Below are 16,268 nucleotides of genomic sequence, written 5' to 3'. Positions count from 1 at the left end.
AAGACAGACATTGACAGGCATGGGATGGGGGGACCTGAGGGTGCTCACAGGGTGGAAGAAAGCAGGATTTCACCAGGATTTGCTTCTTTAGTACCCTAGGAATACAGGCAGGGGCGGGTGGGGTTACAATGATGGCAGGAGGCCACAGCAGAAGGTCTGATAGAGAGCTAGGGATGAGACTGAGGGATTGGACTCTGTGGGAAAGATGAAGATCTGCAATTAGCCTACTTATTTCCCCAATCTGAGTGGTCTGTGGGTTCCCACAGAGTGCCTGCTAGGATTGGGACCTGGGAGAAGGCAGCGGGCGGGAGGAAGGAAGCTCACAGACTATGTGATCCACTGGAGATGGGGAGAGAGGGGAAAGGAGGCTGCAGTGGGCGTTGTGCTGCAGCCCTGGGGTAAGCCTGGGGGTTAGATAGTGAACTTCAGTCTTCTGTCCCTGAACTGGGATCTATACATCCCAGATTTTGGTCCAGGTTAGTAAGAGCAATTCGTGAAGAATTGGATCAAAAGGAGCAGAGAAAATTCCTAGTGAAGGTTTTCAGCTTTAGAAGAAATTAAAGAATTAATAGTGTTAGATAAAGGTAGGAGATTCAAGTACATTCCTTTTTTAGTGGATAAACCCCTTGTCTCAATTACCTTTTTATCTGAACAACAAAGAAATTATATATTATTTTAATATTCTGTAATATTAATAAGGTATGACCAGAGCAAAACATGACTTGTTAAAAACTTTCCTGAGAGATAAAGTAGAAACATAGAAGTTTAAATGTGTTTTAAGGAGACTCTAAGAATGGCTTGTTCCTAAGGGATCGTCTTTTCTGATGAGCCCTCCAGCTCAGGCCCTTTATTTGGAATCTTGTTGGATAACAGATGGTGTTAGTCACATCTTATGTGATGAGAAGATGAGCAATCTGAAATAAATGATGCAGTACAGCTCTATGGCAAAAATTAAAAAGAATTACGGGGATGAGAATTTTCCAGGTGATACTATTTATTCCAAAGAAATTCTCTTGTGGCAATTAGGAAGGCCACACCAAGGCCTGTCTAGTGTTTAGTGGAATACAGGTCAGGAAACACAGGAAGTAGTCCAAGTACAGTCTTTTTAATTAATTATTTATTTATTTTTGAGACATGGATTCTCTGTGTAACAACCTTGGCTGTTTTGGAACTTGATATGTAGTCACAGAGATCTGCTTGTCTCTGCATCCTGAGTGCTGGGATCAAAGGCGTGTACCACCACACCCAGCCAGTCAACAGCTCTGGGGAAGCATCACTCATATGTCATGATGAACCTGTTCATATTCACCATTTGGGTCAATAAGAAATGATGCCGTTCTTGTCTTACCAGTGGTTCTGCCCAGTGCTTCCATTCCAACATCTATGATCCACTTATTCATCTGTCCCAATGTGGTCTTTCTATGTTTTTTTGTCTGTTGTCATTTAGAAATTGTGTTGAAATTAGAAACTTTATGAATCACTAAGTAAATTGCAAAAGTTAAAACATGTACATGAATGATGATAATTTATACTTCACAGTTATCAATATATTTCATAAATTAAAAAAAATAGGAATAGCTAGCACATTGTGTTAGGATACTGTCCCCAGTCTGCCTAGCAACCAATGATGTCATTACCTGCCTGCCACTAGGTATGCCCCTGGCCAGGGTTATATAAAAGGGCAAACCCATCTGTGTCTCTATCTTACGTCCCCCTTCTCTTGCAGTCTACTCCTCTATCTCTCTTTCTCTCTGGGGTATCCCTCCCCTATGATAAACTTCTCCATGTCATATCTGTTGTGTGGCTTATAGTCCATATTTAAAACATTGAAGTAACATAACAGTTCTGAACTCTGCTCTTCAGTTCTCTACTCTAATAGCAACTAAAGTTGAGTGCACAATTAGGAAATCTGTATACTCGCTGTTTTCTAAAGTCTCACTGCTTTTCTGACATACACCAGGTCAAAGGAAATCATGGGTTAGAGAAAAGGGGATCTTTTTTCTGAGTCATTTTCTCATGTGCAGTTGCCTGGAGGGATTTTTCCCTCAGTTCTGAGATGTCTGCAACACAGTAAAGGTAAGAGGCTGCATAAAACAATGTGTTCTTCAGAGTGTTCAGGTTTAAGAAGAGTCCCTCAAACACTCAAGGAGCACACAAAAGGCTGCAGAGGCCTTTCTATTGTCTTTTATCTTTGCAGAAGGCAAACACACATCTGCTACAGACCATGCCTCTGCCAACACTGCATCTATTGTAAACCAAAGGCCTTTTGTTTTGCATAAGTAGAGGCAGCCTATTGCTCCCCATCTCTCCAGCAAAGGCAAAACAACAAAGCCGCATGGAGAGGCTAAGCCCCTGTGAAAACCTTGGCCTGGGTGAGACCCTCACTCTCAGGAAAGGAATGCTAACTGAAAAGTGTAGCTGGTTAAAGGAGTAGAGGCCAGCAGGTGAGAAAGGCTGGAGACAAGGCTCCATGACCACCCACTGTATTTGTATCATGTAATTCCTAGGTACCCAGCTGGTTTTGGAAGAGTTGTAGCTTTGACATTCTCTGGTGGAAGATCTCAGTCTAATTTAGTGCTCAGCTGACACAGCTGTAAGGGACAATTCTTTGTTGCAATATCGTCCTTTCCTTCAATTCAAACTGTAACTGAACCCCACCACCACCACTTAGTAGACCAGGTTGGCCTTAGAGTTCTGCTTGACTCTGCCAATACTGCTGTGAATTTCCCTACTTTTGAAAACTTTTATCTTACCTGTGAGATCACTCAGCTCATGATAAAAACAAACAAGCAAACAAAGAACCAACAAAACAAAAAAACCAAAAAATAAACAAATAAAAAACCTCACAAAAATAAAAAAATAAAACAAAACAAAAAACAACAACAACAACAAAGTATTTTCTCTATACATAAGCAATCCTAATTTGGTATATCATCTTTCTTCGTAGTTTGGGTTTAACTTTGTGATACTAAGGAAAGCACACAGTACTGTCTTCAAAGATTAGCCAAATGTCTGTTTGTGTGCCTGATTTAAAATTTTTTCAAAAAGCAGGGCCTATGGGCTGGGTGTGGTGGCACATGCCTTAAATCCCAGCACTACGGAGGTAGAGGCAGGCAGATTACTGTGAGTTCAAGGCCAGCCAGGCTCTTCTTCTTCTTCTTCTTCTTCTTCTTCTTCTTCTTCTTCTTCTTCTTTCAATTTTTATAAAAAGATTCATTTATTTATCATGTAGACAGTATTCTGTCTACATGTACACCTGCACAACAGAAGAGGGCACCAGATCTCATTATAGATGGTTGTGAGCCACCATGTGGTTGCTGGGAATCGAACTCAGAACCTCTGGAGGAACAGCCAGTGCCCTTAACCTTTGAGCTATCTCTCCAGCCCCCAGCCTCTTCTAAATCGGCCTCCTCTTCAGAAGTTAATTCATCATCATTGCTGTTTACCTCAGAATGAAAGATTTTTAGAGAGGGATAAAGTCTTTTGGGGGGATCAGGTTTCTTGGTAAGTGGGTCATTTTTATTAGGCTTTGGGGGGATTTTAGGGTCCTGGTTATTTTTGAAATCAATGAAGTCCACCTTTTCCCCATCACAGGGGATTACTATGGACACAGAGTCCTTATCCTCAGGCAAGGGGGCCCCTCCTTCTTTTTTAGAGGTTTGGGGGCTTACAGGATGGGAGTTGAGGGACTTTTTCTAAGTTCTTCTTTAAGAAAATTTTCACCTTCATCTAATACATTTTAAATATCTTCATGAAAGTATCTAACACACAAGAGATCATTAATCAGATCCCAATAAAAGAAGGCAGTGACAGGGACCTTTTCAGGGCTAAAGGTCCGATAGTAATCATTTAAGGCATCACCCACTCTCCGCCATCTTTTTTCATCTATGGCCCCTTCTTGTGGGAGCCAAGGACAAATGTCTTTAAGGAAGAGGAAAAAATGAGCTAAATCTTTTTTCTTAACCCTAGTTCCTTGTACCTTGAGAGAATCTTTAAGTCCACCTATGAACTTTTCATGTACACTAATTTCCTGTCCCATACTATCACCATCTGCTTACCTCTCATACTTTCTCTCACAGAGCAGGCCACTTCCACGGAGATCTCTGTGTGGATCTTCTCTCACGGAGTGAGTGCTCTCTGCGGAGAACTCTAGTTACCGAAGTCACTGCAGTCTTAAAGGGACGGTGCTCCTCACAGGTTCCCACCCACACACCCTGTGCCTCGAGCCCCAACATCTGGGCGCCAGGAGACCCTAGGAGGGGGTGCGGGAGTGAAAAAGGACAGGAGACACAAAGAAATGAGGGCAAGACAGGATTTCTGATCAAGCCCCATTTATTGAAAAATTTTACAGGGTTTATATAGGCAATCTTGGGGGCAAGGGCACTAGGAGTAGGCAGGGTTGCTATGTAATAGAAGATGTCCTGCTATCCATCCTTGGTAGCAAAAACTCCAAGATAAGGGAGTGAGCTCTGAGGGAACGTAGCTACGGAAGCAAGATAAGCAAGCGGCCTCCCAGGACTGGGCAGAGTGGCCTGGGCTGACCCCAGCCTGCCACGTGCCAGGCGGAGGTGTACAAAATGGAGTTTACAGACAAGGTGGAATTGCCCAACGTTTTAAGCCAAGAACCACTAAGGGCAGCTCCCCACAGTTCTCACCTCCCCTACACCTGTCTACATCCTCAGTAAGCTACTATCCACTCTGGTGTAAGCCTCCCGGGAAGACAATGCCTCCCAGAGCACTTGAAACACGCAGAAGATAGGGCACTCTTTTTTTTTTCATTTTTAAAATTAATTTATTCATATTACATCTCAGTTGTTAGCCCATCCCTTGTATCCTCCCATTCTTCCCTTCCTCCCACTTCCCCCCTACTCCCCTCCCTTATGTCTGTGTCTGAGGGGGACCTCCTCCCCCTGTATATGGGTATCATAGGGTATCAAGTCTCTCCTTGGTGACCTATTGTCCTTCCTCTGAGTGCCACCAGGCATCTCCATCCAAGGGACATGTTCAAATATGGGGCACCAGAGTTTGTGTGAAAGTCAGATTTCCTTCTCCACTCAACAGTGGAGAATGTCCTGTCCATCGGCTAGTCTGAGTAGGGGTTCGAGGTTTACTGCCTATATTTTCCTTGGCTGTTGCCATAGTTTGCGGAGGACCCCAGGGCCCAGACGCGCCTGTAGTTTTCCAGGACCCGCTGGATCCTTCTATTTAGATAGGGGACTCTTAGTAGAAATAAACATACAGGACTATTGCTTGGCACAGACCTCAGGCTGCTTCCCCCTGAGTGCTCCACTGCTCCCTCCACCAACCCTTCTCCAGCATCCTTGCCCAGTGTCCTCTGCAGTCAACCTCTACTTCAAGTTTTGGAGAGTCCTATTAGGAGGATAGGATAGGATTTTCTCCTTAGGATAATAGATAACAGTGTCACCAACCCCCACAATGAGCATGGTAAGAATGTGTTAAGACAAGAGGAGGAAACTAGAAAGGTGTATCCTTTCCATGGAACCTACTTGTTTTAGGCTGTGCTCCTGCCGCCTTATTGGCAGCTGTGATTTAGATGTTCCCAAGCCTTGTGTCTGTCCCTGGAAGGCAACAGCACAAGCTGCATAAGGGCTTGGGAAATATACTTCTTGGTGCCCTTCCAGATCCGCTGTCTCTGTGGAACTTTGGGCATACCCTGCCACTGCCCTGGGAGCTGCTCCTGACGTTTGCCATGAGGTTGACCCCTTGTCCAGTAAGGCTCCAGTGGTGTGCTTCCTCCTTGGGCATCCTCACTGCAAACCTGGTTCCTGGGAGGATGGCCTTGTATGTGTGTCCATAGATTCAGAGACCTCAGTGCTCATGTCTTGTGTTTTCAAATCTTGGGGATTGTGAGTGTATGTGCACTGAGGATGTTGGTCCTGCTGCTGTTGCTGTTGCTGAGGAAGACCTGGAATTGATGCTGTTCTGAGTCTCTCCAACTGTCCCTTTTCTGATGTGAAGCATATGTCCATGCTGCAGTGGTATGTTTTCTGTGAGGCTCATCTTCACAGAAGAAAGGATAAGAGGCACACTGTGCCTCCTCCTCCATCTTTTCCTTTCATCTTTAGGCAGCTCAGGGTAACTAGGCCAAGTAAAGGGAGTAAAGGTAGGCACACTGGTTCCCTCCTTACAGGCAGAGGAGGGTTGGAAGCTTTTGCAGGGCCCATTATAGAAACCTGCCCTCCATCATGGTGAAAGTGGTGTCATGAGGTAAACTTGTTTTAGAATTAAATATGTTGCCATGGCACTAGTATACTTTTGTTTCCTCAGAGCATCTTTGAGCTCTTGCATTTTGTATCCATTCAAAAACATTTGAAAAGCAAAGCTGGACTCTGGTTCTCTAGGGATTTCTTCAGAGGGATTCATGTGTTTTCATCATGGTGCAGCCACAGGTGTGCCATGACTTCCTGGGTGGAGGGCCTCTTTGTTGGGTCCAGTGTCAGTAAGCAGTTGAGTACGTCTTGAAGCTCTGGGGAGAGGGGATGCAGGATCCAGCAGTCTCAGGAAAGGATCTGCTGCTTTATCTTAGAGTGATCTGTCTCTCAGAATGGGAGGTATCCACTTACTGTGAAGCAGAGTACCATTCCAAGGCTCCACACATCAGGTGGAAGTCCTTCATATTCCTTGTGACTGAACACCTCAGGAGCACAATACTGTGTTCCCCAGAAGCCCCTGACCTTTCCCCTGGAGGCCAGTCTTTTATACAAGCCAGAATCACTTAGTTTCATATGCCCATCCCAATCCAAAAGGATGTTCTCGGGCTTGATGTCTCGGTGGGCAGTGCTGTAACTGTGAATATATTTGATGGCCAAAGTCAGTTCCTGAAATAGAGTACGTGGCTCCTCCTCTTCCAGATGCCCATGCTTCCTGAGATGCATCATCAGGGGTCCCCAGGCTGTGTACTCCATCACCAGGTAGGTTTTCTGGCTGGTCTCAAGGACCTGCAGCAGCTGGATGATGTGAGCCTGGTGCAGTGATTGCAGCAGGTCAGTCTCAGAGCTGATTAGGGAGTCTGTATGGTGCCCCTTTGCAGTAGCTTAATGGCCACCAGGGTCTCGGTCACAAGGTGGAGACCCACTTTGACTTGTCTAAAGGACCCTTCACTTAGAGTGCCCAGCACGTAGTAATCCTTTGCCAGGATGTGCCCTTTGAAGGGGCTGGCCTTGAGCTCCCTTGGCATCATCATGTTGCGCCCAGTTCGATCCCAAAAAGAGAACCAGAAAACACACGAAACCGCTGTAAAATTCAAGAGAATTCTTTAATTCAGCTCTGAGCTGGGTCACACCTGATGGATGGGTCAGTTGCTGAGTAATGCTATCTCTGGTGGGCAGGAAGGAATGTGGCCATAAAACTGGGTCTCTTATCAACTCTATCTCTGGTGGGACCCTTCGGGTCAGTCACTAGGCATCACTATCTCTAGCAGGGGCTGCTCTTTGCAGCTGGCCAGATTATCTCCTGTAGGCCTATTTCTTAACCTTTGCCCCAGATACCCTGAAACCCAATTTTAGTTCTTCTGGTATTTCATATCACATTTCACTTCTGATGGTAGAAGTTACCAGTACCAAAAGCAAGGAAAATGCCAGGGAAAAGAAATTAGAATCACTTCTAGGAATGCTGAGAGCTATAGGTTCTCAGACTAAAAATCATAGATGCCACCAAGGAAAAGTCAAGATATGCTTCAAAGGCACAGGAAGACAAGCACCCTTCGAAGACAGACACGGTGGATGGAAAGGGTCAGAGCAGAAAGGAAAGAGAGAATTGGAAAGACCAAAAGTCAGGAAACCCAGGATCTGTGTTTCAAAGGACAAAACACTGACACACTTGGCACTGAGTTAAAGGGCTCAATTGAGCGTCAAGATAGGTTTACCCAGGAATTCATGGGATGCAACATGCCCCAGTGGATAAAAAGAGTGTATATATGGATGGTATCAAGGGCAAAAATCACACAGCGCCTATGCAAAAGAATGAAAACTTGTCATAGTCTGGAAATGTGTAGACTTTGAGGTTAGTGTGTTGGATGGAGTAGCCTAGCACACTGAGATAAATGGCACAGGCTATTTCCCGCAGACAGGGTCTGGGTGGCTTGGGGCTGCACTGAAGAACTATGAAGGCCTTGGAAGATAACAGGTATTATGGGATAGACAGAACCAGGGTGGAGCCAGTCACATCATCAAAGCACGTTCATACAGAAGTCAGTGGAATGCCTTTGTACAGCTAATATACTCTAAGATCAAATTTAAAAGAAGAAATAAGCCGCAATTTGAAAGTGACAAAGTGAAATAAGTAGTCAGGAAAGAAAAATCATTGTTGGCCAGGTAGTGGTGGCACATGCCCTTAATCTCAGGCACTTGTGAGGCCGAGGCGGAAGAAACTCCAAGTTTTAGGCCAGCCTGGACAGAGCAAGTTCTAGGGTGACCAGGGTACACAGAGAAATCCAGTCTTGAAAGAGCAAGAAAATCAAAAGAAAGAAAGAAGGATGGATATTGAGTTCTGAAGAGAAATGAAAGAAACAAGAAGGCATATCTGAAAACTAAGCCCCCAAAATGAATAAAGTCACATAACTGGAAAACCCACCCTCTGAACTTGTGTAAGCAAACAGCAGGAAAAATCTCACTATGTCAAAGTGTAGCAAATGGTCAGTGTTGAAATACAGTCACCAACTTCCAAATCCAATCCAAGCAGGAACCTCCAAGTCCAACCAACAACCAGCCTCTGAGTCCAACCAAACCACCAACCTCTTGAGTCTAACCAACAATTAACTTCCAAGTCCAACCCATCACCAACCACAGGACACACACCAGCTCCAGGCAGTGCATTATAAGCACAGCCGTCTGCCATTCTTCACAATGGCTCCCTGTGAGATTAGAGCATTAGGCAAGCACTCAGAGCTGACAAGACCTACAGCGGCTTTTCTCACTTTTCGGTCCATGGGGCGCGCTCTCTCTGTTACTTTTAATTTCACTGAGAACAATGCCCTTACAGGACACACCTTAATGGAGGAAGAGTTTCCTTTAGGCTCATGCTATGAGGGCCCTGCTGGGAGTGTTGGGGTTCCTCCTCTTGGCGTTTCAGTCTCATGCAGAAAGGAATTTAGGAACAGACTTGAAACTATCTCCTGCATTATTTTATTTGAGAGTGAGGGAGAGACAGAAAAACAGTTGCCAACAAGAAGGATTGAAGAGCATGGGAGAAAGCCATGCCTTTTGCTATGGAGCCCAGCAAGCAAGCCATGTGGAACAATTTGGTGTAAAGCCTCAGAAAATGAGAGAAATTTGGGGATGTATAGGAACAGAGGGAGACACCCCAGAGCTGTTTCTTTCCTCAAAGAAACAGAGGAAGAAGTAGGAAATGACTCTTCTCAGAGATAGGACTAAAAAGCTGAGCAGGTTCTGTGTTGCCTGGGGTAAATATAAGTACTATGTCATACAGATCACAACATTTTATAGTGAAATTCTCCATATTTTAGATGAATTTTTATTATAAATATTATGCCTACTTTCAATGTGTGTGTTCTTATCTATTATCTAATTTTTCTGTATAATTTTTGAGGGCTGATGTCCTGTGGTGTGAACATGACACATTGTTATGGTTTGGAAGGAAACTTAATTAAACCATGGTGCTGTTTTTGCACACAGTTCTCATACCTGTAGAGTAAGCTTGTGGCTTCCAAAGTCTTTAATTCAAAAGCATAAAGACTACCTTTTCTTAGGCACACAGTAAGAGGACTGGATGTTTTGCCTAGATTAAGTGCTGGCCACATGGCACCAAAGTCATTCTGTTCCTTTGGACCCACAAGGAGAGAATTGCTTCCTTGTTTTGTGACTAGGCTATCTCCCCACTGCTCTCACCTCTGGTGACTTAATTACTCAAAGTGAACACATAATAGAGACAGGTGTTAGAAGCTGGGCATAGTGGTGCACACCTTTATTTGTTTGGTTTGGTTTTTGGAGACAGGGTTTCTCTGTGCAGCCTTGGCTGTCCTGAACTCATTTTGTAGACCAGGCTGTCCTTCAACTCAGAGATTGGCTTGCCTCTGCTTTCCTGAGTGCTTGGACTAGTTGCACAGCTTTAAGCCCAGCACTCAGTAGGCAGAGGCAGGTGGATCTCTAGGAGTCCAAGACCAGCCAGGGCTACATAGTAGTCTCAAAAACAAAACAAAAATTGAAACATGGAAGTACTTGAGTGGCTCTTACAATTATCTGTCTTAAGTTTGTTTTCCACACCTTGAGGAAGCACTGTGTCTCTGATCCTCCTGAGCTCACTTAGTGTTCTATGGCAACATTGGCAGCCAGAGAATTTCCCCATGGCACCGTGAGGCTGGCTAGTCTCATGGTTTCATGACCAGACTTGGAATGGGTGACTAATAAAGGAAAAATGATAATGAAGTAAATATTACTTCTAGGCACCCCACAAGCAGTAGACACACATATGCAAGGTCATACTCTACTAGCTGTGAAGGATCATCACTCCTAAGATGCTAGCAGTTCTTCAGCAAAAGTAATCTGGGGGGAATAAAAAAATAAAAAGAAGAAAGAGGAAGAGGAACTGTTGTAAGATAGAGCTTTTCTTTATAGCCCTGGCTATCCTAGAACTCAAAACTCTGCCTGTCGTCACTTTCCAGTGCCAGGTTTAACGGCATGTGCCACCTCACGCTGCCACCTCTTACATCTGATATGTCTACACATTGTTTCTGCACTTCTTTGTTGGAGGACAGTCAGAGTTTTGAACATCTCTTGCTATTTTTCACCCATCTTTAGAACATTGTTCTCCACTCCCCATCATTTTTCTTTATATATTTTTTAAAAGATTTATTTACTTATCATTTATACATTATTCCACGTGCATTTATGCCTGCAAGCCAGAAGAGGGAACCAGATCTCATTATAGTGTTATGAACCCACCATGTGGTTGCTGAGAATTGAACTCGGGACCTTTGGAAGAAGAGCCAATGCTCTTAACCTCTGAGCCAGCTCTCCAACCTCTCAGAGTTTCATAAAGGAACGTATGTAAGAGGCTATTATAAACTTGGGCACCTTAACCAGTGGTTACACCACTGAAGGAAATGTCTTTACCTCTCAGAATCATTAGCTGCCTGTACACCCTGAGGGCATGTTGTGGCCTCCTGCACCCTTCCCCTTAGCAACTATTAGTTGCCTATGAATCTACAGGAAGAAGTGGGGAATTACCTCTCCATGGTAGGTGTTGATATGCTCAGCCTTGTGCATGTCATTGTAGTTAGCATGAGTTTAGCAGTGCCAACCACATTCTGCCTGGAAGATAATACTGTACAACATTCAATCTGTCCTCTGCTCTATTGCTTTAATTTAATGTTGTATTTATTTATTTTATGTATATGAGCGCTCTATATGCATGTACACTTGCAGGCCAGAAGAGGGCATCAGATTCCATTATTGATGGTTGTGAGCCACCATGTGGTTGCTGGGAATTGAACATAGGACCTCTGGAAGAGCAGACTGTGCTCTTAACCACTGAGCCATCTCTCCAGCCATAAAAAAACAAAATTCTTATCAAACTGTCACAGAGAGTTCAAACCTAACTGGGCAAAACTCCAACCATTAGGCCTTTTAGAGACCTCTTTTTATTTCACCCTTGGACGCCCAGTTCTAACTCCTGGTCTTTCACCTAAATCCTTGCCCCTCCCTGATCATGGGACTTCACTGACCGCCATCTACCATGACCACACACTAACACCTGTCCATCTCCTATCAATGTTGGAGGCCAGGTCCTCCTCTACCCTCTGGACCAGTGCCCCCCCCCTTCTTTCCCCTAAATGGCAAAGCCTTTTGAAAGAAATTCTTGTGACTCCCACAGATGCTAAGCTGGATTTTGTCTGCAGTTGAAACATTGTGCTCCACTGGTTGCCTTCATTTTCCCTTTTTTTTTTTTTTTTTTTTTTGAGTCTCATTATTTGGCCCTTGGTTTGCCTCCTCTTGGGGACTTTCCACAATGCTGTTCAAGTGCCGGTTCCTCCTCTATATAAGCAGCTCTGTTACTTCCAATAAACGGCATTCTCTTAGCACGAATGACCCACTGTTGTGCGTCTTTTCAATCTGCAGACCCTGGCCGTAGCCTAGACTAGTAGCACGGGCGCTACAAGTGGAGATTCCACTGAGATATGGGAAGTAGGGAAAGTCTGACGGATCGCCCGCGGAAGCTGGCCAGCGCCTCTTGGAGGTCAGACCCGGGTGTATTGGCATGGGTGCCGCTAGCTCTTCCACCGTTCTGGTGGGGCAACTAGTGAAACTGCTTAGGGAAAAAGGCACCAGGATTAAGTATAAAATGGCAAGAGATTTTATCCGAACTGTGGAACAGAGTATCCATGGTTTTTAGTCTCTGGGGGCCTTAATCTTTCTGACTGGGACCAGGTGAAGTCAGATTTGCAAAAGGCCTTACATAAGGAAGGCCCAGAGACAATTCCTGTAGCTACTTTTTCTCTCTGGGGGTTAGTGAGAGACGCTTTACTTAGCGAAGATAGGAAAGTTAAAGAAAACCTTGGGAAGGCAGTGATACCAGAGGATTCGCAGAGAATTAATTGTTCCCCACAGACATACCATCTCCGCAGCTGTTGGACTAACGAAGAAACAGCTGTTATTGTTCAGGTCCCTGGGATTGTGCCTTTACCTTGAAACAAGACTTTGGTATCACCGCAGCTATTGTCCTTGCCATTTCCCAATCAGTAACCGTTGTCAACACGGTGGATAAGTTGTCAAGGGAAGCTTCCAACGCTTTGGCTACTCAGAATCATTTGAATTCTATAATACAGTATGGTATTTTAAATTTGAATCAGTAAACTGCATTGTTGCAGGAGCTGTTTGACGTGCTGTGGGACACGCACATGGCTACTTGCTCCCCTGTGTACCCCATACTCGTGTCACCCCTGTTCCAGCCACTCAGGCTTCCCATCACCTTCACACTCAGTATTTGGCGGGACCTTGGAATGTAAATTTTACAAATTATACAGGGCAATTGGCTTCCCAAATTGTTAAAATTAATGAGACTCAGATTTCCCATATTACGGGAGGCACATTTTTGCAAAGATTGCAGATGTTTGGCAACCTGATGAAGGAGTGGGATGGAACTTTGGCCACTGGTACTATGGCTTGTGGTATAGGGGGGTTTCTCCCTATGCTTCTACGTCAACTCCACACACAACACGCTGCTCAACCATTCTGGCTAAAGCAAGCAGTCTTGTCCCTAGGTATGGACAATCCCACTTCCCAAATCTGGATAAATGAGTCTTCAATGATGGGTAAGATCCGGGGGATGTATGATCAACCTAAGACAGGAAGTTCATGATATACATGAGTAAGACATACATTGACATCCCGGATGACCTAAGACAGAAGCTCATTTTATATACAGAAGGGGGACTTGTGGGAAACTGCAGCTGGGCTGGTACTGACCTTTACTTGTTTTGTCTGCAGTTGAAACATTGTGCTCCACTGGTTGCCTTCATTTTCCTTTTTTTTTTTTTTTTTTTTTTTTTTTGAGTCTCATTATTTGGCCCTTGGTTTGCCTCCTCTTGGGGACTTTCCATAGTGCTATTCAATTGCTGGTTCCTCCCCTATATAAGCAGCTCTGTTACTTCCAATAAACGGCATTCTCTTAGCATGAATGACCCACTGTTGTGTCGTCTTTTCAATCCGCAGACCCTCCCATGGGCACTACAAAGCTTCCCTCACTGGATCCACCCATCTCACCGCAAGCCTTTTATCCCCACTCTTGAAGATAATACTTCCTACATACTAACTCCAACAGGACTCTGCTCCTTTAAGCTCCAGAGGATGCCAAGATCAACCACCATGTTTCTTATTCCAGAAGAGAGAAGCTCCACTCTGGCAGGCAAATTCAAACATACTGGAATGGATATGTATTTCCCCTCCCCCCTTGCCTATTTCTGTCCAGTATAGACCTTATATTTGGAGATTCAAGGTTCAAGAAACCCTCATTCATAACAAACAATCTCTCCAAATAGATTTGGGGAATAGCTCTATGGAAGGCTGCCAAAAAGCCAATTGAAATCACAATCACTGCTAGGTGTGGTGGCACATGTCTTTAATCCCAGCACTCAGGAGGCAGAGGTAGGTGGATCACTGTGAGTTTGAGGCCAGCCTGGTCTACAAAGGGAGTCCAGGACAGCCAAGGCTACACGAAGAAACCCTGTCTCAGACACACAGACACACACACACACACACATACACACACACACACACACATACACACACACACACATACACACACACACACATACACACACACATACACACACACACACAGACACACACACACAGACACACACATACACACACACACACACATACACACACACAGACACATACACACACACACATACACACACACACAGACACACACACACACACACACACACACACACACACGAAGTCACAATCACACCCACATCCATCCCTCCATTCTTATTTAATAGAATTTTTGTTTGCTTCCTCTTTGACCAAATAAAAAGTCATTGCAGGGAATGGCCAGACATTATGGGGGCTGCTTATACATGTCTTGCCAGATCCACACACAAGCACAGAAGAAGCTCCTTCACCTTTATGGAAAGACCCTCTTCTACATCCAGGCACCGTGGGATCCCAGATGGAAAACAGGCATCATTGGCAAACTCTACCACCACTACGCACCTGAACTCCCAATAAGTACAATTTATATCTGGAGAAACATATCCCAATCCTCCAATTCTTCAACATGGAAAAGGTTGAGAAAGTGATTAAACATGGCTCCAAGGTCACTGCCTCTCTGACATCCCCCCTCCTGAAACACAAACCTGTCATTTCATCTCTTACTTTAGACTCTGAGCTCCTTAATGTCACTCAGCATGGCCATTTTACAGATTGTTGGCTGTATGCCCCCCAGAACAGTTCAGAGCTGCCACTGACAGCCTCCCCAGTGACTCTGTTAAATAATCTCACCTCGCCATTCACCAACTGCCCTAACTTCAGCATTGTATGACCCCCTGCCTTTTTCATATCACCCTCTTTGGCATGACCAACTGTTTCATCTGGGATATATTCTATAGGCATGCTAAGTTGCCTAGACTGCCTAGACTGCAACAAAACCATAATCCTGAGACTTCATCTCAGCTGCAATGCCTTACTGCTCACAACACCTTGGTTCTTTGTGGTACTCACGTCTCTCATTGTCTACCTGCTGGCTGGTCAGGAGTTTGCACACTGGTGATTCTCTTCCCTGAGTTGGGGGTAATACGTACAGAAGAGCCCTGACCAATCCCAGTGGTGGACTCAATAGCTGCCCATCATAATAAGAGGGCAATTCAAATTTTGCTTCTTCTGGCTGTTGCAGAAATCTCCACAAGTATCAGAACTGAGACAGCAAGGCTGGCGACTTCACTAACCTTGTAATATCAGCTTTCTTCTCAGTTTATCCATGATCTTCAGGAACAAATTGATTCTTTGGCAGCTATGGTACTCCAAAATCAATGAGAGAAGGATCTCCTTATCACTGACAAAGGTGGCCCTTGCCTCTCCTTCCAAAAAGAATGCTGCTTTTATGTCAACCAGTCAGGAATAGTAAAAGGCAAGAATAAACAGCTTCAAGCAAACCTCCAAAAGAGAAGGGAGCAACTCGAAACCTATAACCCCCGGGCCCTTGATAATCTCATATGGAAATGGATTCTGCCCTTCCTGACCCCTCTCCTGCTCATTTTGGCCGAGGTGGGGGCTGGGGGCTGGGGGGGGGCGCTCTTACTATTTGCACCTTGCTTTATTAACCTCCTCTCAACATTCTTCTAACACCAAATCCAAAAGATCTTTAACCAAACCATTAATCAGTTACTTTTACAGAATTATCAACCCCTGGCCACAGAACCAGGTGCTAACAATTATTCTATATGCCCTGAAGATGAGGGTCAGCTATACTGTGAGAGAGACTATGCCCTAACCAGCAGGAAACAGCATGATGAGTATGAACTTTGTCCATAAACCCTCTCCTCACCGTCACCCCTTCTCAGTTCCTCTTTTTTTGTTGTTGTTGTGGAGGAATGTCTTGAGTGGATGTAACAACTGTCAATAAAGCGCTGTTTAGCCAATCAGCTGGGCAGAAGGACAGCAAGTGGAAGGCAGGACTTCATGGAGAGGGGGTGGGGCCAAAATTTGACAGTTGATGGTTGACAGTTGAGGAAGAAGCGTCTGAATATCAGAATGGCAAGTGCTTGGGATATATGTATGTTAATG

General features: G+C 44.7%; 1 protein-coding gene and 1 pseudogene across 2 annotated transcripts in view; one reads left to right on the top strand and one right to left on the bottom strand.

Moving 5' to 3' along the window:
* The window catches only part of LOC311596314 (F-box/LRR-repeat protein 19-like), a 35,797-nt pseudogene extending 28,593 nt beyond the window's left edge, over positions 1–7,204 (bottom strand). The window contains exons 1-3 of the transcript in view: positions 7,097–7,204; positions 6,585–6,983; positions 5,508–5,579 (exon numbers count right to left, since the gene is read on the bottom strand). The product of the transcript in view is annotated as an F-box/LRR-repeat protein 19-like (transcript). The remainder of the gene's footprint in view (positions 1–5,507; positions 5,580–6,584; positions 6,984–7,096) is intronic.
* A 3,322-nt stretch (positions 7,205–10,526) lies between these two features.
* Positions 10,527–16,268, top strand: part of CLUL1 (clusterin like 1) — a 56,526-nt gene continuing 50,784 nt past the window's right edge. The window contains exon 1 of the mRNA XM_084779708.1: positions 10,527–16,257. The gene's annotated coding sequence lies outside the window, so the exon portion shown is untranslated. The remainder of the gene's footprint in view (positions 16,258–16,268) is intronic.

Source organism: Acomys minous (genome assembly GCF_964271855.1).
Source record: "Acomys minous genome assembly, chromosome: 4".
NCBI lineage: Eukaryota > Metazoa > Chordata > Mammalia > Rodentia > Muridae > Acomys > Acomys minous.
This window is presented reverse-complemented; position numbering and strand designations above follow the sequence as displayed.